The following is a 22,625-nucleotide window of genomic DNA, read 5'->3' as shown; positions in this document are numbered from 1 at the left end:
GACCACGAAATAGTCGTCACAAATACTTATTGAATTGAATAAGCAATATGCATTCAAAGCTATCTTTATTAATACACTATTGTCAGATACTAATATTAGTCAACTGCTGCTGTCATGGATTGACAACAGTCTCATTTTGTCACTTTGGAATATAGTTTTGCAATGGTATTACTTAATAGTCACACCTCTTTATTATTTGTTTCTATGAAAAGTTTTGAGATTTGAGTGAAAATAGACCATGTATATAATTTGCCTCTTATGTTTTAATCTTTAAAAAATATAGCATGCTATCATATAAATTGAAAGGGCTTGGAAAAGAATTGCTAATTTTAATAAACTCAACTGACAGCAAAGCTGCACTGTTTTATTTAAACTTTTGTCACATTAAATGTTATTTATACATTTTCACATGTATTTTCTTAAGAAATAAAAGGACTTAGTTCCATGATGCAATTGGATATTTCAAAAGCTACATATATCATTAAATGTGTGTATTATATTTAGTATACATATGACATTGTTCTTAAGACAGATATTAATCTGTTTATATTTTACAAAAAGCAGAAAGATAGTTACTATTACTATTCCAATTGACAGATGGAGAACCTAAAGCACCTAGAGTTTATGTAAGTTGCCCAATATCACACAGCTGGTAGGTAAAATTTACTACAATTAAATCCAGTAAGTCTAGATTCGGATTCCATGCCCTTAAGAATGTTGCTCTACTTCCTTTTTTAGATATGGATGTGCCTGTGAAATTAGTAAAAGGAAAGCCAATGGCATTTAGAAAATAAAGGGAAGAGAGACTAATCTCAAGCATGTCCCTAAAATTCTTAAACAATTTAATAGATAGCTTTTTAGGTAGCCAGTCATATAGCCCTAGAAGTGATGAATAATAAAACTATGGAGAAAGTATAAAAAGAGGAAATTAGGGGAAAGGAAAATAACTATTTATAATTTGATGTATACAATTCTAGATTTCAGTGATTAAAAGCAGTCTGGTGAGATCTTACTGATATCAGTGAATCTGGTTCTTTTTTTTTTTGTCTACTTCTTCCTTTTTTTACACTTTGTTCCAATTACAATACCTATTCCTTAATATATTTGAGACACATTGTCATAGTAAGAGTAGTTCTAAAGCTTTCTTCAAGTGGAGTTATTGTGTTCTCTAGAAGCCAATATTCCTCTTGTTTAGCACTTTTTAAATAAAATTTGAAAGCAACCATTCAAAGTCCATCTGATGTCAAATTGAACCACCAAATCTTATACTGAAGGAAAAGCTTATCATGCAGATAAAAAAGATATTTCTTGTGTAAAATTTCACTTTTAGAGCTTTGAACTATAGCTTCAGAAACTCTGCAGTGATATTGAGAAATAGAAATTGTCTCCTGAGCATTTATGAAGCACGTAATTTTAGACTCCAGATTAAATGACTCTGTCTGTGGTCATTATAGTTAGTGACAATTTGCAGAGGCTATGCTGCCGATAGGTTGAGTCTTTGTAAGCATCTTTTCCTCTTACATCCTACAAGCCAGAGATTCCTTTCCAAGCTAGATAATATGCGATTTCACTTCTAGGAATCTAACTGCAATAAATAAACAAAAAGCACAAAATCTGAGGTGCAAAGACAATTGCTACTCTCAAATAATTCGCAGCAACAGAAGAGCTCCATACACGAAAGGAAGAAAAATGTTGTGCATCTACACTGTGGAGTATTTTGTAGTCACTAAAAGATGCTTGTTAAAAGTACTAATATAGCTAATTGAAAGGTTTAGAACAGAAAATTCTATAGTCAATAGGATCATGATTCTAAAAAATTGTGCATAGATGAAAAATAAAGCAAGACAAGTATGGGTACATTTTATACCTTTCTATACTTTTGATTTTTTTTATTTTGAATAGAAAATAATTCTTTTATGATAAAAAATTCAAATGTACTCAAAATGGTATAGTGAGTTCTCACATCTTACTTTATGGGAGCTAACAGACTAGTTGGTAGATACATAGAAAAAATAGATGATTGATACTAATATTTTGTGATTTATTTAAATAGTGCAAATGCTTATTATGGTAATGCAGAAGAAAATATGTTTCTTTGATGTTTTTAAACCCTTATTATAAATAAGAATGAGTATTTTTTTTTCTGTTATGGATGTTGTTTCCAGTTGTTCACAGAAAGATTTTTCTTAGAACTGCTCATATTTTGGTTAATAATCAAGTCAGTGACTAATAATCTTAATGATGCAAAACGACTCATGCTTCATGCACTCTGTTAGATGATGCTAATAGAAATTTGAACAGATATTTAAAATATGGGGGTCATATTATAAAATAGAAAGTGGAACTCAGTTGCTTTATTAGACTAAATAATCATTACTCCTTGCATAAAAATCCTTCCTTCAAGTTAAAAGTCCCATCAGGCAGGGTCTATTAGCAGTAAACTTTCTCTGCTTTTGTATAAAAATGTCATAGTAATTCTTTTATTCTTGAATAAAAACTTAATTAAATATTCCATTCTACATCATTTTTTTGAAAACTTCAGATGTTACTTCATTATATTCTGATTTATGTTATTGCTCTTTTGTCTAACAGTCACTCCTTTGTAGTATTTTTTATTTACCAACTTTTAACATTGCCCTGGTGTGCTGAAGTTTTACTGCTATGTGCCTCGCTGGGGAATTCTGCATACTTGTGTTATCGGTGCTTACTCTTGTCTAGGCTCTGCTTCCTGAACCTGAAGTTTCATGTCCTTCATCAATTCTGGGAAATTTTTGTCCCTTTTCACTTTGAATATGCCCCATCTTGCATTGTACCATGAATGTGAATTTCTCATTGTGAAACTCATATTAGATCTAGGTGGGACTTTTTCTATTCCACATCTCTCCTAAACACTTATTCACATTTTTATTTCTTTATATCTGTGTGAAAAATTTTTGATTAATTCAATTGTTGTATTTTCTATTTCACGATTCTTCATTTTGGATCTAACCTTCTCTTTTTTTTTTTTTTTTTTTTTTTGAGACAGAGTCTCGCTTTGTTGCCTAGGCTAGAGTGAGTGCCGTGGCGTTAGCCTAGCTCACAGCAACCTCAAACTCCTGGGCTCAAGCAATCCTGCTGCCTCAGCCTCCCAAGTAGCTGGGACTACAGGCATGTGCCACCATGCCTGGCTAATATTTTTCTATATATATTAGTTGGCCAATTAGTTTCTTTCTATTTATAGTAGAGACGGGGTCTCGCTCTTGCTCAGGCTGGTTTCGAACTCCTGACCTTGAGCAATCCGCCCGCCTCGGCCTCCCAGAGAGCTAGGATTACAGGCGTGAGCCACCGCGCCCGGCCCTAACCTTCTCTTTATACCATCCATTTGTAGTTTCAGTTTCAATGACCATAGCTTGCTTTCTCTAAATTCTTTTAAAATCACCTTTAACAAAATATAATTCACATAAATAGTATATTTACATAAAGTGAATTTTAGTGATGTCAAGATTATAATTGATTGGTAATTTCTTTATAAATTATAAATTTATACATATATATAAAATCATGCAACTACCATCCCAGTCATTATAGAAAACATTAATATCAGGTTTTATTGTTTTTTCCCTAATCTTTCTTACCTTTTCTTATAATAACTTGTTGCTTTCACATATTTTCTTTCATTATTTTATGAATTTTATCATTTAAACATTTTATAATATGAATATAGTAAATCTATGATCTAAAACTCTTATAGTTTTTAATTTTTTTCACAGAGTATGCTCGTGGTGGCTTCTGCACTTGTATCTTTTGTAAATGTGCACTGTGACTAAATATTTTTGCACATTTTCCTCTATGACAATTCTGTATGACCTTTACTGTGAGTTTGTTCTTCCAGAGAGCCTTGGCATTTATTTGCTTTTGCTAGGTGCGCCACAGGCATCCAAGACCACTTAAGGGATTTTATTGTATAATGTTTCACATATGAATAGAGTCTTCATATGTCTATATAAGAGAAGACACACATATATATGTCATATGTAAGTAAAACTAATAATAAAATAAATGCCTCTTTCCACTGCCCATAGATTAAGAAATAGAACTTTAGATGATCACTTTTCACAATAACTTCTTAGGACCTGACTATCCACTCTGGCATTCAGTGTCCTCCCCATTTTTGCACCAGAAAATGTTTCTTATTAGGGAATTATACATGTATTTAAATATTCAACAGATACTTACTGAATACCCACTAGGTGCCAGACACAATTCTAAGTGCTGGGAACACAAGAGTAAGCAAAACAGACAAAATCTCCTGCTCTTAGAGAGTTTTCATTATAGTAGGACAAGACAGTAATTTTAAAAATAATGCATTTAGAAATAAGTAATGCATGTTAAATGGGGATAAATGCTATAGAGGAAACAAATATGGAGTGTTGGTAGTAGCAGGAAATGGACTTTGAGAAAGGGAGTAAAGGAGAGCTTCACTGAGAAAAAAACACCTGAAGGAGGTCAGGAAGCAAGGAGAGAAGTTGTATGGAATAGTGCAGGCAGAGGGAGCCCTAAAAACAAATGCCCTGAATTGGTAGGATATGGACAAAGAAAAGCAAGGCAGTCAGCTTGGCAGCAGATATGCTCAGAGCTGTAACAAGGGTGTGTATCTCATGGGCATTGGAGGAAATCTGGCTTTTACTCCATGTGTAACTGGGACCCTTAGAAGGATTTTGAGAAGAGACATGATATCCTCTGACATGTTTTAAAGGGGTCACCCTGGCTGCTGTGTGGAAGTAGACAGGAATTGATCAAAGATAAAAGCAAGAAGACTAACCAGGAGGTACTAATCCAGATGACAAATGATGGTAGTTTCATCAGAATGATAGCAGTGGCGGTGGTGAGAGGTGGTCAGATTCTGGCGACATCTTTAAGGCATAGCCTACAGGATTTGTTGATGGAGTGGATGTAGGGTGTAAAATAGAAGAGCCAAGAATGAGTACATTACTTTAGGTCTGAACAACTGGAAAGATGAATTTAACACTAGCTGAGACGGGGAATAGAAAAGGATGACCAGAGTTTGCAGAGGTCAATTTTGGAGATGTGATGTTGGAGATCCTTGTTAGACATCCTAGTGTATATTTCAAATAGAAAGGCACTTCAAGAGGAGAGCAGGAATGGATATAAATTTGAGTTGCATAAGCATTAATGTATAGATTTTATTTATAGCCCTGACACTAGATGAGCTCCCCAAAGCAGTGGGTAAGGATAGAAAAGACACAAATTCTAGCAATTGAATCCTGGGGAGCTCTGTGTTGTGAGGTTTGGGAGATAACAGGAAACCTGAAAAGCATGTTGAAATTGAGGGTCCCATGAATTAGAAGGGAAATGAGGTGAGTGTGGTGTCCTGGAAGTTAGGAAATGATGGGGGCTCATGAGCAGGTGTGTCAAGTGATGCTAATAGCCTCAAGTAAGATAAGGACTGTAATTTAATTGTAAAAGCATTGATAATTTGGAAGGCAGGTAAAGGCTCATTGGATTGGGTTCAAGAGAGAATGAGAAGAAAGGAAGTGATTGTCTTTTTTTTTTTTATTATTACAGTGATAAAATGAGGTCATAGGTGGAGAAGGGATTGGGGATAAAAGAGGGTATTTTTCAGATGGTAAAAATAATAGCATGTTTGTAGAGGCAAAAAGAAAAAAATAAGAGAGAAAACAAAACTGATGGGGCAGGAGAGAGAAAGGAAAACTTCTGGGATTTTGCTCTGAAATAGATGAGGAAGGATGGGATCTAATGTATTATAAGTGGAGGAGCTGGCCTTTTCAAACTGCCCAGAGAGTTTAGGATTTAAAAGGATGCTTGCTTTAAGGTTGGGTTTTCTTGGTTATGTAGTCATGGTTGTGGTATTTCAGCGATGTAGTCTACATGGTTGTCAGAAATAGCTATGTATTTTCACAAATGTAACGTGTCATCTCTTACTGTAGCACAAACGGGCCTGTATGCTTTAGCCCCTTTCTCTATGGTCCAGCCACAATGGCCTTTCAGTTACTGAAAGCCCACACCTGTTCACCAAAAGACCTTTGCACATTCTGTTAAACCTGTCTCCAATGACATCCACTCCATGGTTTTATTCAGGCCGTCACTGTATTTTCCACGGATATAAATTTCCATTTATTTATGAGTTCATTTGATCAACATCAGTCTTTACCATCAGGCTTTAATCTCATGTGGCTGGGAGAAAGTCTCTTAAAATGTATAAAAAGCATAGAGTAAAAACTGAGGAGCAAACAATCAAATTCACCATTATTTTTTATGGATTGGCAGCATATTATGAACTAAATGCATTTTTGGAATGTACTTAATTTAGAGTTATATGGTTAAAACTAAATAATGCAAGTGCCTTTTGTTATTCAGTGGCATAGATCAAGAACATTATTGCTACAATTGTACTGTGCTGTCTGGATAACATATTTTAGTAAGCAAGATGTAATCTCAATAAGCCAGTAAGTAGCATGCATAGGAAGAAGATGTTCTAGCACTTATTTCAAAAAGAACAAAATGTATTCATACATAAAATGTTATTCAGACATTCAAAACCAAGCTTAAATTTAAGAACTTTTTAGTCGTGCTTCTATAGCTTTGAGACAGCACTGCTTCAAATATTTATAATACTAAAGTGAAATGTTCACTGATCTCTAGAAGCAGGTGTTGAGTGGAGCACCATAATGCTGAGGATGAAGGTTGGGCAAGGCTGTGGAGGAAAAGGGTTGGAAATCAAAATTTAAACAAAATAAATTTGAATGGGTAACTCCATGTAGATGCAAATGTATATATAAATGACAGAACAAAAATAAAACAGTGTGGCTGACTAATATTTCACTGATGCTTATAAATTAGAAAACTTTCAACACTAATTAAAACCTGGGAGCATAAGCTACTGAATCAAACTAGGAATAAAATATTAATAAAATGAGTGCTTTGGTCCTGATTCTTGCTACTTGGGTGATTATCAATGGAGTTTTAGATAATAAAGACCCCAGTTCCATAAACAAGGGATAGAGGCTCTAGCATTCTTCTACATGTGCCCACTGTATGACTAGAGTTTATGAGATAGAAAAGTAAATTTAAAGTGTTAAGTCCCACAAAGGAGATTACCTACTGTTATCCTATAAATTTTGAAATTTTCTATCAGCAAACATGCAGCCTTGAGACCCATATTATCTCTTTAGTCATTGTCTCAAGTATCCCATATCTCAGCTAAAACAGACAAGTTTATATGAATAACTGTTTAAATAATTTGTAAATAACAGTTATGTGATTAGATTATTGCTATGGTGCCAAAGCAAAATTAAATCCTAACAGCTTTTGGCATAAAATAAGTGGAGAATTTTTTGGATACAATGTAGAGAAAATGAGGGAATTAAGGTGGGATGAGGTGTTACATAAAATTACTTAGATCTTTAATGCAATACTTACATCATTTTAGCATTAATGGAGGGAGGGAGGGACAACTTGCTATTCTCCTACTTGGAGAAATATAGAATTAATTTACTATTTTAGAAAGAATTCATCATATTTCAAAGATGTATTAAGTTTGGAAAGTTTAATGTTGTGATGAGTCATGTGCCAGGTTTGATTCTTTGATCTGTGTTGACTCAAATTGAAGAACATCAAAATTCCTAAATCATTATGACTAGTGCCTTCTTTTTGGAAAAGTAGTTACTAAAGTTGTGAGGAATGAAAAATATTAACTATTCAATGCACTTTCAATAAAATTGTATTAATGCCTAATGTCCTATTTTGATAAGTATATAACAGGAAACATTTTTATTGACAAATATATTTAGCAATTGCCGGTACTTCTTTTACTTGGATCTGCTTTTGAACTGAAATTTAATCAAGAGCATTCACTTAAAAATCAAATTATTCAGGTTAATTGTTATTAATTTTTCCACATTTATATTAAATGACTAGCATGTAACAAAAGCTCTATTTTTCACTTTGACTAAAATAGGAAGTAATATTCTGAATGGAATTTACTATTAGTAGAAGACAATAAAATGATCCCATGTACTATAGAACATAATGATAAAAATTAGTGTTTGAAATAGCTACATCTATTGTTCAGACATACTGACTTTACTAAATTATCAGTGGGTAGAATTATACCTTGTCCCAGGGAAGCAATAACTAGCTAAGATTTTACCATCAAAGCATGTGAAATAACCACTGTCCAAACTTTTTCTCTTCCAAAAAAGAAAAAAAAAAAAACAACAGTGTGGTATATGAGACTCATTTTAAGAAAAGTCTTGCTTTCTTATGAATCATGACTATTTCTATAATCAGAGCCAGTTAACCATCTCTATAAGCAAGTATTATTTTTGACATTTTCAGATCTGTGATGGTATCAGAACTGGAAATCCCTTGCCCTTTACTGTCACATGGACAATAAAATGCTAGATCGACGAGGAGAAAGGAGAAAAATTGAAAGATAAGCAAAGGTTCATATTCAAAACTGACATTTATAATATGAAACAACTTTTTCTGTAACCTAGATCTTTTAATTCTAACAAATTCACTTTCTAAAAGCAATATATAGAACTTGGAACTTCTGTCCTAGTTCTCTCCTCTATGTATTGTTTGCTTTAAGAGACTTGGCAATAATATCTTTTGGTTTAAATTAAAATAACCAGTATATTACAATTTAGAAAAGTAAAGTAAATTCCTTTTCAGAACTTTTCTTAATTTTATTGACTGTTTTTTTTGTTGTTGTTGTTAGATGGCCAGAAATGATGTGTTTTAAAATACCAAAGATCTGAAAATGTCAGGAATTGACTACCCAACAGAAAAATTCAAGGTTATGAGAAAGAGAAAATTGAGTTGATGTAAGATTAGTAATAAAATTATGGGGTCTTATTTCCTGAGGGTAACCATTTTAACCATTTGCACAATGGCATGGAAGATGAAAGATTGTAGTGAGGCTGAGTTTGATCATCTTTACTCTGGAGCATGGGTCAGAGGGTAGGGAAGACAATAAGGGAACAGTGCTAAAACCATGGTCCGGCATCTCATTTTTAAGTTTTTGTTTGTGCCCCCCAACCACCATGTTAAAGAATTCAGAAATCATCATAGAATTAGTGGAAACAGCTAAGAAAAAAAGGGGGAATGCTCAAAAAGATGGGGATGACATGGTATAATTACAACTAACTTTAAATTTTATTGGTATTTTAGAAGGTGTATTGAGAAGTCTGGAAACATAGATAAATTATGAAATTACTGCAATAATCTGTGTGTAATAAGGCAAAGAGCCGCCTTATGAAAGGAAGAAGAGGAATATAAAGAAGGGGCACATTTGAAAAAGTTACAGAAACAACAGGAACAATGGTGCAGAAGTAGACAAGACTATAAAGAAGAATGAAGATGTCAAAGAAGAGCCAAGACTTTTTACTTAGACACCATGTAGATTGTGAACATTAAGGTGGATAAGACAAAAGGAAAGGCTTGTTTTAGTGGATTTGGATGTATTGAATTTGAAGTATCCCAGGTTTTTGTGGACTATTTAGGTGGGAAAGTGTTAAACAGTTGAAAAAATGACCATAGAGCTCAAGAGAGAAGACTGAGTTGTAGGCATCAGATTGCTTGAAAGTTTGATTTTCTGTCTTTGGCATGTACAAGTCTATCTGGTTATCATTTCAGAATCACTGGAGTTAGATAGTATTGAACAAGGGTAATGAATGAGATCACCCAAAAAGGGCTGAGGAAAGAAGATAATCAAGTCTGGAACCTTGAGAAAACCATTAGCTGAGGCAGTCATCAGAGAGGTAGGAAGAGAGCCAGAATAGAGGGAAACTAGGAAGTCAAAGTGGAAATAGTTTTAAGAAGTAGTCAAAAGGATGAGATTCTTCAGGACACCACATGAAATGAGAACTACGTTGTGCCAACAAGGATTGGGGGAAATTACATCCTGAATTACATTCTGTGCCTCAGATAGTATTTTCATCTGTCCATCATTAGATTGCCAAACTCTCTTTCAGATCACTCCTAAATTTTCCATCTAGGCTGCTTTATGCCGATGGGGATGACAGGGCATGAGCAAACAGCCCAGATGGAAAATGTATGTAACTCTTTGGTTCACACTATAATGATCTGAACCCAAACGAACACATAGGTTCAATGAAAATAGTGTTAACAGGATCATATGTAATGGTTAAGTATCAATTTAACAGCTATTTTTTTCTTTTCGGTTCCAATATTAAGGAGTTTAAATCAGACTATTTCACTTCAATTACCTATACATATTTTAAAGTATACATTCTAAATTGAACTTTGTATCTAAAATATACAGAATCAGGTAGGATTAAAAAAATTAACAAAAGATTATCGACAAACATAAAAAAGACATTCAGAAGGTATTTTAAAATAATATTGTGATATTTAAATCTGGCTCAATTATTAAAAATAACTATTTACTTCTATAAACATGAATAAGGTGATTTGTTTTTTTTTAAATAGTGCATTATTATATTCTCAGTAAAGACATATCATTTTTTTACTTTGCTTTATATATAATTATTTGACTAGTCATTTCACCTCTTGAATTAGACTCTTAATTTCCCTAGTAAGAGGACTGACATCTGACTTATCTCTGAGTTTCCCACATTGTTTTGCCTCTAGATCAAAAGTCCAAAATTAAAGATATAGTGAAGTATTTTCTTCATATATCATATCAACAAAGATGATATATAATATGCCTAGTTTGAGAAGATCAATTTTTGCTACTGTATTTCTCTCAAAGGCTTATGATTTTGAACCAAAATAGCCATATCTATATTTTATAGAAAAGATCATATGTATGTCATTGAAAACTACAAGATATCTTTGTTTCTTAATTTCATTTCATACATGTAACTTTTCATGCTGAACTATTTCAATAAATTTATCTTATAATGAAACAAATTATTTCATAAAAGAGAGAATTAAAGATTTTTCATTAAAAAGAATTTTTAATGTAGTATATATAAAATAAAACAAAAAAACTAAAAAAAATTAAGTATAGGAGAGCAGAGTTTTAAGTTAATATAGTTATTCACTTTGCAATATTATTGGTAGTTTAAAGCCTTTTGGTGTAAAAGGAACACAATATGTGAAGGCATTCAGTTTATAGCTTTGATCAAGCCTAAAAGTTGAAAATCTAATCATAAACTAAAATGTAATTATACTGTACATATTATCAAACAATTAAAATTAAATCAATTTCCTTATTATTTTAGGTAGATAAATATTCCTACCTTAAAAGATGAAGAAGTATTTGGACTCAGAATCTTCATTATCTTCTTGTTTTACTGAGAATTAGTTAAATATAACTTAACTAAAAGAAAAATTCATTAACATTTTACATATGTTTTTAAAGCAGAAATAAATCATTATATTCTTAACAGTCACTACTAAAAGCAATTCATAACCACAAATGGATTTAACCCTCAAATTACTGGAAACATAATCATAATCATTACATCCAATAATAAAGCAAATATTTTTCTGGATTTAGAAAAAATCAAAAACATGAAAATTAAAATGTATCATTTTTTTGATACAATAACCAAATCAAGAGGAAAATTTTTTACTTTGTAAGAGTGTGTAAGCTTCTATATGGGCAGGGATTTTGTCTACTTGTTTCACCAATATTCTTAGCACCAAGTGTAGTTCTAAATACAAGTAATTAATAAAATTTGTTAAATGAATGAAAAATGAATCTGATAATCTGGAAACCAACTCCTATTTATAAATCAACATAATTATTATATGCAAAGAAAAATAACATGTAAACCTAGCCTAAATGGTAAACTCTTGTATCGTTCTGTACAACTCTGGTCAATTTTTAGTCTGTGACACCCAAGCCATGTGACATACCATTAGTGTCTTGAGGCTCCCAATGCTTTGGTGCTTTTAATTCTTACTATGTAGAGGCCAACATTTAGACCAAGTGAAGATGTGTATGTATCAAGACATGGCTAATAAACCTTTAAGAATAATTATTCAAATTGCATGGGCCAATATTGTAATCCAGGAAAAACAGGATATTTTTAAATATTATTAAATAACAATGGAACTATGCTTAGAATTGTATTTTATATAAATAGTTTACTTTTAAAAATCTAAAATGTAATTGGTTTAAAGTAGTTTGATTATTCCCTTCTGGGACTAATTAAGCTAAATTTAAAGTTATAGAACAAAGCAACTTAAAGAATAACTACTTGTGTGAAGGACCAGAAAACTCAAAGATTGCAGCCAAGTTGAAATTCTTCAGAAGAAAACTTCAACTCCACGTTTCCCCAGCCTTTTAAATTTTGAGTTAGGTTCGCTGAGTTTATTTGTGGATACTCCATCTGTTCAGTGCAGAGACAGCCTGGAAGAATGTATTTATGGGTGGCCACTATCTCTAATCTGATGAGTCACTAAGCAAGAAAGTACTAAGCTCATGACTGAATTCATGTGATATACTGTTTATAAAATAAGTGTCAAGATTTTGCTTTGAAGAATCTGGGTCAGACCCCAAGCCTTTACATTTGGGACAAATTAGGTGTAAATATTTTTCTCAAATTAAAAGTTACTACTTAGTCAAATTGAAAACATATGGATTGAGAAAACCAATATCCGGACATTTTAAAAACTATGTAACATATTTTTAATCTAATCTTAACTCTTAAAATATTTAATATACATTATTAGAGGAGAATTTTAGAAGGGACTTCAAACATTTTTGTCAGTCTCAGAATACTTTAAACTCTGACCTTAGACAGAGAAAATGGGACTTCAAGATAAGGTGTTCAGGGTTAGGTTTGCTGAATTAAAGACATTATTTAAACACTGCCCATATATCTGCTGCTTTCTGGTGGGGAGGCCTTGCTGAATCTCACGGAGGGTCTAAGTGATTTGACTGGTCATGATGGACCAACGCTATTTTCCAAATTCAGCATGAATTTATACCACTGGCACATTTGAAGTGGTTGATCTTTGTCTTTCTGTGGAGTTTGTATTTAGACAAAATATATGCAAATGGCATGTGTTCCTTCTTTATTCTTTTATTTTTATAAGAAGGAATTGTGTGGTATTTTCTTCTCAATTATCTTAGAAAAAAATAACTGTCCTGAATGCAAATGTAAATAGTCTAGATGAGCCATTAAGGAATCAAATCATACCCCCAACTCATATAACATGAGGTATGATCTTATGTTTTTCTTTTTCATTTTACCCTTCCTGACTTTTTAGCTCAAATTTCCTCCCCTGTGTTTTTCTTTTTGAGGCCTTGCATGTATTTTTAGAATTCGTGTATTAGAGAGGTCACAATTTCTACAATTTCTTAGATTTTGAGGAGTCTGCTTATATTATTTGTCTGCTTTACAACATTATTTTTCTACTACAGATTCTTCATTTGCTTTTAAGCTTTCTCAGTTTTCTTGTGGCATTTTTTGGCTTCGAGTTTGGTTAATAGCAGTTTTCCTCCTGAATATTATTTCTCTTTTAGTGGAAATTATTTCTTTTCCCTGGCCCCACAATTTGTGAAGAACAATGTGGGCATATGAGCTGATAGGGTATTAGCTGGTTGATCCTGGGATTAGATCTCTCTAACCCTCCAGTCTGCAAGCAGACCACCTCTGCTCTTGGCTACCTAGAAGATCTGCTGAGCTAACACTGATACTTTGCATACCAACAGTTCTGGGCATTGCACTTTACTTTTCTCTGACACATGAAAAACAGCTGCAGGGGTGACTTTTGTTCCTCCATATGACAAACCGAAAGCCTGAGTTGTTTTAAAATACCATAAATTTATTTTCCTACCTGGCCCTACCTTCTCTGCCACCCTTTGATAAGCGGCTTGGGGATCTGGTACACACTTGCCTACAAACCAAGATCTTGTCTTTCTAGGCAAGGGGCGCTGTTTGGCAGTGAAGAGTGTATGCTGCCCTGAGAACTGCATTGGAATGGGTTCATTCTTTACTTCCCTGGACCAAGCCCAATTGTCACTGCCTTTGGCAGCCTATCTTCTTAGATTGTGATTTGGGGGTATGGCTATTTTCTAGTTTCACCCAAAATGGGACTTTATTTCCTGTATTTGCATTCTTATTGGTTACTTTCAGAAAGAAGAATCAGGCAGAGACAGCTTTACTTCAGCATCTTTAACTGGAAGTTTCAGATTACATTTAAATATGGTCAGTGCCCTTTGAAATTCTGATGAGCTGCCTGCTGCCAGTACCGATAGATGTTTAATCTGCTATGGAAAAATGATATTTCTCTGTTTGTTGTACAGCACAACAGCACATAATTTCTTAGCTCACCTCTATATACCTTATTTTAAGAGTGAAATGTTGTGAAAGAGGATGTGTGGAGGAAGGTGGAACAAAATTAAACATGAAAATATGATGCATGTGACAACAAAATTCATTTTCATTTGATTATGAATTTAAGGTATTAATATTAAAAATCCATACATTGTCAAAAACTCAATCTCCCCTTTGAGGATTCTAATTTAGAGAAATCAAAAAACTTTTTAACTTTTCCTCTCTGCAACTATCCACTAACCAGTCTAACTGCTGGCCACTCCATGGGCGCTGTCCTACTTAAGTCCTTTGATAGGAAGAAATGCATCCTTTCATATAATCATACACCCCAAAAACCAAAAATTGTATACAAAAGTAAACAAAACAACTAAAGAACTTTTCTCTGTAGCTAACTTGCTAGCTATTAAGCTTACTTGGGGTGCAAGAATTAACAGTCTTGGTTCATAAGTCTTCTCCTTTCAATACTGTGTATACCATGAGATGTGTGAGAACAAAAAAATAAATTAAGATGGTAATAATTCAAGCTATCAGTATAAGGATAAAAAAGTGGAAAATTTAGCAATAGTTCTCGTATTCTTACATTGCAATTAACTTTTATACTATAAATTCATTTTGCATTGCCATAGCTATAATTGCTATTTGTATAAGTATTCAAATATCCTTTCAGATAACATGGTGAAATGAATCTGTATTTTGCATGATATAATGTAGATAAATATCAGAATTTCTGTAAAGTGTATGTCCTTTTAAGAATAAAAGGAGAAAATGGGGTTATCAATAATAAAGTTTCATTTGCTCTTTTTGAAGACTTGAAATAAGAAACTGAGTCATATCATTCAGGAATAGTTTATGGCGCTAGCTGAAGAAATAGATATAGGCTTAAAGATGGCTTTTCGTGGCTGGGATTATAGCCTTTCTCATTTGAAAAATTGATTTGGTGACCTGGGGGGCGATTGCGTGACTTCTGAAGGCCAAGCTTTCATCTGAGTAGATTTATCATTTAGAACCATCTAGGTACTTGGACTCCCATTCACTGCCTTCAAGGAGAATGCTACTGTCCAATGATTTAACCAGGTTTAAAATCTATTTGCAGTAGCAACTATCCAAACCTTATCTCAAGCTAAACTATAAGAGAGCTCATCAAAGTTAATGTCCAAGGCTATTCTTATCGTCCTGCCCTGATTCTGGATCTTGAATTTTCAACAGGGCAGTTTTCACTTCTAGGTGGAAAAAAAAAATAGTCTGAGGAAAAAAAAAAAAATCAGTATTCAGAAAGAGAAAATATGCTGGGAAGTGCTAGCCTGGAAAATGTTAGGTAAAGGAATGGCAAGAACTCTGCAGACTGCTACCAGAATGCCAGAACCTGGTTTCAGAATCCAGTCATTAGATGCTTTCGGTAAAAAGGACTTAAGAGAACCTTCATGCATTTCCAAGGCTCATTTCCCAATGTCTCTTTGAAACAGAAGAATTAACCTTAACAGATCAGAAGGATACTCTAAACTGACTAATGAGCCTCCTGTAACTCTCCTTTCTACTTACCATAAAATTTGAAGAAATATGTTCCTTACTTCATTTTCTTTTCTCACTCTTAACACAGTATTAAAAGGAAACAAACCAACAACAATCTCAAACTTGTATTCCTGAACTTAACTGAATTTACTTAATTTCCCCTTTGTGCTTTCTCATTTCACAATTATATCCTTTTCTAAATACTACCATCAGCTGTAACAGCAAGTTACTAATATAATCCTTTCATGTGGTAAACTGTTTTGTTAGTAAAAATTAAATTGTAACAGAGCCAAATAAGATAATGGAAGGAACGTTGGTTTAAGTAGGAGTTGGGATCCTAAGTTTAGAATTCTAGATCTATTACTTATTTAATGATTTGGTTTATACAAGTTGCTTGACCTCTCTGTGCCTACTATGCAAAGTGGATATGCTATTTTAACTAACTTTTAAAAGGGTTACTTTGGACATTATTTTTTATGTGTCTGTTTGTATATTTCCTTCTGCTTTATTGCAAAATCTTTTTGAAGTGACTTACAAAGACATGTAAAATAAAAGCAGATAATTAAAATGGAATTAGTCAAGTCAAAGATTAAAATAAAAGTGGAACGAAATTGGTTCTAAGTTCCTAGAAGTCAACACAAAAAGAAAAACTAAACTGGTTCATTCATTCTCTCTCTCTCTCTCTCTTTCTCATACACACACACACACACACACACACACACATTTACACATGACTTGACTTTCATATGACTAGTCAAAGTAGTGGTCTAAATTAGAAATACAGTCTTCACTCTAAGCTTCTATAGAAATGTAGGTACCTTTTCTGTCATTTTCCCTTAAGAATATCAACACCATCTAGCTTCTCAAAAAATTTAGATAAAGTTATGTTCTTCTGCCATTCTTCTGCTCCAATGACACAGCATATTTTAGTTCGAGCTTATCTAAAACCCATGAACTTCAAAATGCACAGCTTCTCATATGATGATTAGGGTATATAGAATGTCAAAAGACAGCACCATTGTATACATATACCATATTTTATTAATCCATGGATTGACACACACTTGGGTTGTTTCCACATCCATGCTATAGTGAATTGTGCTGCCATAAACAATTGAGTGCAGAATCAACACTAAGGTGGTCACACAGTAGTAATATTCTTTGGGGGTGGAGGTGATTAAACTCACAACTAATGGACGCAGTGAGCCTTGTCGGGGGGGGGGGGGGGGCGGTGGAAGGACCCGTCTCAAATCATGGTTTGGATGCGGCAAAGTCATAACCTGTAACCAAAATGTTTGTACCCCCATAATTTCCTGAAATAATAATAATAATAAAGACAGCAATTTTACCATTTCTATGTGGACAGTACTTACTTTTTCTGGAAAAGTTTACTCTGTCATTCTCTCAAGTATTCAGAAATAAGACTTTTTGATGAACTAACTTTACATAGATGCTACCTTCTAGAGAGAGAGTTCCAACCTGCTGTTGGTCCTGTGGATTCTATTCCTAGCTTTAACAGTCCTCCTCCTCACTGGCCGTTATAAAAGCAAATGGAATTAAAGAGTATGTAAAGTATAAAAGATAAGTTCAGAAAGAACTAGTAGAAGATTACATTTGGAAAGAAAGGAAGAAAAGAAGGAAAGGAGCAGGGAAATGCTAGAAAAGAAAAGAAAAGAAAAGAAAAGAAAAAAAAAGGAAAGAAAAAAAAAAAGAAAACAGTGTTAAGAAAGTAAAAATTTAAGAACCTGAGTCATACAGCTAAGAAGTTAAGTCCAAATAAGATATCAGCATAAAATGATTTCTAAAAATCTAATAAACTTAAGTGAAGAACACCTAATTTTGTTAAACATTATAAAATTAAATGCCAGTCATTAAGTAAAAATGAAAACAGTTTATAAATTTTAACGGATTAAGAAGTTTTAAACATCAGAAATAAGAAATGGTTACTATTTTAAAAAAGTAATAGGTTGGGCGTGGTGGCTCATGCCTGTAATCCTAGCATTCTGGGAGACTGAGGTGGGAGGATCATTTGAGCTCAGGAGTTCAATACCAGCTTGAGCAAGAGCGAGGCCCTGTCTCTACCAAAAATAGAAATAAATCAGCTGGACAACTAAAAATATATGGAAAAAATTAGCCGGCATGGTAGCACATGCCTGTAGTCCCAGCTATTCAGGAGGCTGAGGCAGAGGGATTGCTGAGCACAGGAATTTGAGGTTGCTGTGAGCTAGGCTGACTCCATGACACTCTAGCCTGGGGAACAGAGTGAGACTCTGTCTCCAAGAAAAAAAAAAAAGGCAATAAAAAGAAGTAAGAGTAAAAGCATAAATCTTTCCTACTGGCCATTCAGTCCAAGGTTTTATTCTCTTTATGTTGTACTTTGGTAAATAATATATAATGAAAGTCAATTTGTTATTCATATTAACAGCTCAATAACAACTTTTCATCTAAAAAGCAGAGGCAAAATGCTAACTAAGATGACAGTTGGAACTCAACTTTTAAATGTTTTCATTAAAATTAGCTTTTTGTGAAAATATATTGACTCTTCGGAGTAAAAAGTCATACAAATAACAAATAGCTATGGTTTTTCATTTATCTAAGAAACTAGCTTGTCAATTTCCCCATTATTTTTTTAAAGGGTCTTTTTTGTTCCTCAGGAGAATCACATTTTATTCCACCATGTTTTACATAATTCTACTAAAATATGTTTAGGTATTTACATGTAGTTTATTAAATCACAATTTCTAAATCAGCAGGGCAAAGAAAAATTCTGAATGGAACAAAATAATGTAAGCATTGTTTTTGTTTGTTTCTCTTGTCAAAATTTGTTTCACCTTAGAAGTTATTCTCTCAATGATCTGTCAAAATATCATAAATCTTAATAATCATTTCATATATTTTGACATTAAGATATTTTTCTGAGGTGATATTCACATTCTGTGAATTTTCTATTGATTTCAGAACACTGACAGTTCAAATACTAATTTGTATTTTTATATATCTTATAATTTAAGAAAAAGGCCTTACCTGAAATTCATTAGACAGAAAAATGGGAAAACAGATTGATTGTTCCCCACAGCTGTTTAATATTTTTAAAAAGAAAAAGTAAAAAGTTCACCCAGACTTACATGATGACTAAATTATTTGAGTTATTTATCAGAAAGATTTTGAAAAGGCATGATATTTGCTTTAATCTTTAGGTGAGAAATGGTTCTTGAATCATGAAAAAGGGCTATAGGAAAGCATCAGTGATCTTAAATTGTCCCCAGTGAGAACACTTTATATTTTTATTAATATATCTTTTAACAATTGCAAAGATGTGGAAGCAACCCAAGTGCCCATCAATACATGAGTGGATTAACAAAATGTGGCACATGTATACCATGGAGTTCTACTCAGCCACAAAAAAATAGTGGTGATCTAGCACCTCTTGTATTATCCTGGATAGAGCTGGAACCCATTCTACTAAGTGAAGTATCACAAGAATGGAAAAACAAGCACCACATGTACTCAATTGATATTAACTGATCAACACTTAAGTGTACAAAGAGTAGTAACATTCATCAGGTGTTGGGCAGGTGGGAGGGGGGAGGGGGAGATGGGTATGTACACACCTAATGAGTGTGGTGTGCACCATCTGGAGAATGGACATGCTAGAAGCTCTGACTCAGGTGGGGCAAAGGCAATTATATGTAACCTAAACATTTGTACCCTTGTAATATGCAGAAATTAAAAATAACTGTGTCTGTGGGTTTTCAATAGAGTCTACAAATGACCAGAATGCAGAGACTGGCGTCTAACTTACACATTTAAGTTAAATTTAAACTTACAATTTGTTTTAAAAAGTCACTGAAAATTAATCTTTTCATTAGGAGAGGAAATATCAAAGGATGAATAGATAAGCTGCATACACATAAGTGTTAAACACCCAAATTATCTAAATCAAACTGTGGATAACCTTCAATTAGTATTCAGCTACTGAAAATTAGAATATCACACCTTTTTTTATACATTTGCTTCCATATTTTAAAGAAAATTTATTGATTTTGGCAAAATTATAAATGCTTCAAGAAGACAAGTCATGCTGAAAGTTAGGATGAAAATTGAAATCCTATCGCTCTAAAACTATCATCTTTAACATTAGCCGAACATCACACCACACATCTCTTAATGTCACAGTTCTCCTCACCCCTCTGGCACAAATACAGATGGAAATTTGGAAGGGTGGACAGATGGATAGATAGAAATGATTTATAATATGAGAATCATAGTATTGATCTTGTTTTAAATAAAATATGTCAACTTTAGTTTCATTTGAATTTCAGAAAAGAAAAAGAAACCACTTAGGATAAGGAGAGAGTGAGAGAGAGGGAGTGGGGAAGAGGCTAAGAAAGAAAGAAGATGGTTTGTACCCCCATAATTTCCTGAAATATAAAAAGGTAAATAAAATGAAAATATCATTCTAAATAAAAAAGAAAGTAGAACAGAGGAGAGAAGAGGACACAAGAAGAGAGAAAAGAGAAGAGAATATCAAAATATTGGACGAGAGTCATTTTTTAAACTACTTATTTAAATTTTAATTATATTGAATTCCTGTTTAAAATATGAGTGTGTTACCCACTCTTGCATCTCCTTGTTTTAATAATGCATATTATTATTTACATTGCATATGTTTATGACATTTGTTTTGTTCTGTAACCTCAGGTCCCATGGTTTTATTGTTAATAGTTCTGTATGAAAATGGATGGGGTACCTCACTATTTCCTTTTCACCATGGATTCTCAGTATTTGTTTTTCTTTATTTTTTAATTGGATGTATTTCATGGCCGAGCTTTTCTCCCCCTCCAAAAAGGTACCTGAGCTAATTATCTTAATATTCTTAATTTGTTGTTATTTGAGAAAACCTACCTACTGTCTTTATATATAAATAAGATCTTGAATGGCTATAGATTCTTGGGTTGCACTTTTGTTTCTCTAGAGGATGTAGATGTTGTTTTATTACCTCTTGCATTGAATGTGGAAGTTCTACAGCTAACCTAAAGTTTTCCTTCCTATTAGGTGAATGCTTTGGGGAGGGTTATGGGATCTAAATAGTCAAGAGGATAACTAGGCCAGTGTTAGTATTGACTATTCTATATTAAGTTTACTTGAAATATACTGTGTTCTTTTAAAGTTTAGATTCAGTTCTTTATTTGGGGGAATGATATTACAGATTTAAAATGTACTCTCTTGCATTTGTGTCTCTACTTCACAGATATGAATGATATTTATTCTGTATTTCCTTTGGCTTGCTTCCATATCTCTTTGTTTTTCTTTAATCATTTAAATTGTTTTCATTAAAAAACAGGATTCATTATATAAACTCAACATTTTTCTTGATATCACTTATTTTATTTTTAGTCAAGTCAATTTTGCTTCATTTTTTTCTAAATACGTATTGTTATGTAATGGTGGAATTTTGATCCTCAATTTGTGTTCATAAGTCTTTCATAGTCATTTTAAACTCATGCAGTTGTTTCATCTCCTCTTTGAGATCATTTTTGCAGAATTCACATTCTCAATATATTATGACATGAAGTAATTGTGAGGAATTCCATTCTGTTCCATGAGTTATTTTTCTTCTATGTTGGACAGTTGGTCTTCCTTTCTTTGATCATATTGGGAGTTCTATCTGTTCTGATAAGGTATGGGTGAAATATTTCTCCCTGAATATTTCAAACATATTTAGAAATAATTATTTTGTTTCTTCTGATTATTTCAGGGAGGTAAAATGACTTTTGGAAAGTTATAGCATAGTAAATAGAAGTTTCATTAAACATATAGATTTCACAGAGATAGTTTATATCCTTTCTGATATTGTTAAGTGATTCATAAAATTATAAGCAATTTATTTGTATTATGCAATGAACCAAGTTTTATTTTCTTATATGGGAAAGACACAAAAAATACATGTTTAAAATCTCTTTATGAATTATTCATTTCAACATTGGTTATAATAATCTATTATAGTAAGTTTTGTAATTCCTTGCACTTAATCTAGTGGTTACTATGCCATTTCCCAAATACATTGATAACTTATATTTCCTTTCTTTTTAAAAGTTAGAGATTAAAAATTGTGTGTCAAATACTACATACTTACAAATGTGTTACTGTCACGAGTGTCCAGATTTATCTAGTTATTTTTTTGTAGCTTTGCATTCTGTATAAAAAAAAATCATTTACACTTCATGTCTTTTATTCTTAATTAGTAAGGGCTCCACAGATGAAAGCAATTTTGTAAATGGGCTCAGAAGTGTTTAAATAGCTAAATTATCATATATTGAATACATTAAGTTAATGTACTATAGAAAAATTTTTAAAAATGGTAATGGGTCTCTGACAAAAATACTCAAATTATTTTATACAATTAGTAGAAAACTATATTAATATATACCCAATAACTTGTCTATCTTTAACGACTATAGAAAAGCACTTAAGCTATTGTCAAAAGGCTCATAGAGGCCACCTAAAATTGATTTCTTTCAGAGTAAAAAAGTGCATTTTAGCTTCATTAAGCAGTTTGATATAAAATAAAAAAAGCTCCATTGTTTGTGCCAATACCATCAGTGGCATCTTTTTAATAGTATTCTCTAGGGAAAAAAAGCTACATAAGCATATTCTACTCTCTGTTTTTAAAGCTCTCAATGTATTTTTTTTCTTTAAACAAAATGTAGCTTTCAGTGCTGCACAGTATAACAGTGGGGACTGTCAAAGAATAGATAACTAATTTAGCTGGAAATGAATGAATACCATCCTCATCTTACATTAATTTTGTTA

General features: G+C 32.8%; 1 protein-coding gene and 1 long non-coding RNA gene across 2 annotated transcripts in view; one reads left to right on the top strand and one right to left on the bottom strand.

Moving 5' to 3' along the window:
* ADGRB3 (adhesion G protein-coupled receptor B3) overlaps window positions 1–22,625 on the top strand; it is a 682,014-nt gene that overhangs the window by 165,932 nt on the left and 493,457 nt on the right. The window lies entirely within an intron of this gene.
* LOC142870964 (uncharacterized) overlaps window positions 1–22,625 on the bottom strand; it is a 152,729-nt gene that overhangs the window by 21,868 nt on the left and 108,236 nt on the right. The window lies entirely within an intron of this gene.

Source organism: Microcebus murinus, chromosome 5, assembly GCF_040939455.1.
Source record: "Microcebus murinus isolate Inina chromosome 5, M.murinus_Inina_mat1.0, whole genome shotgun sequence".
Lineage (NCBI taxonomy): Eukaryota > Metazoa > Chordata > Mammalia > Primates > Cheirogaleidae > Microcebus > Microcebus murinus.
The sequence above is the reverse complement of the archived record's forward strand: the minus strand, read 5'-3'. Positions and strand labels throughout refer to the sequence as shown.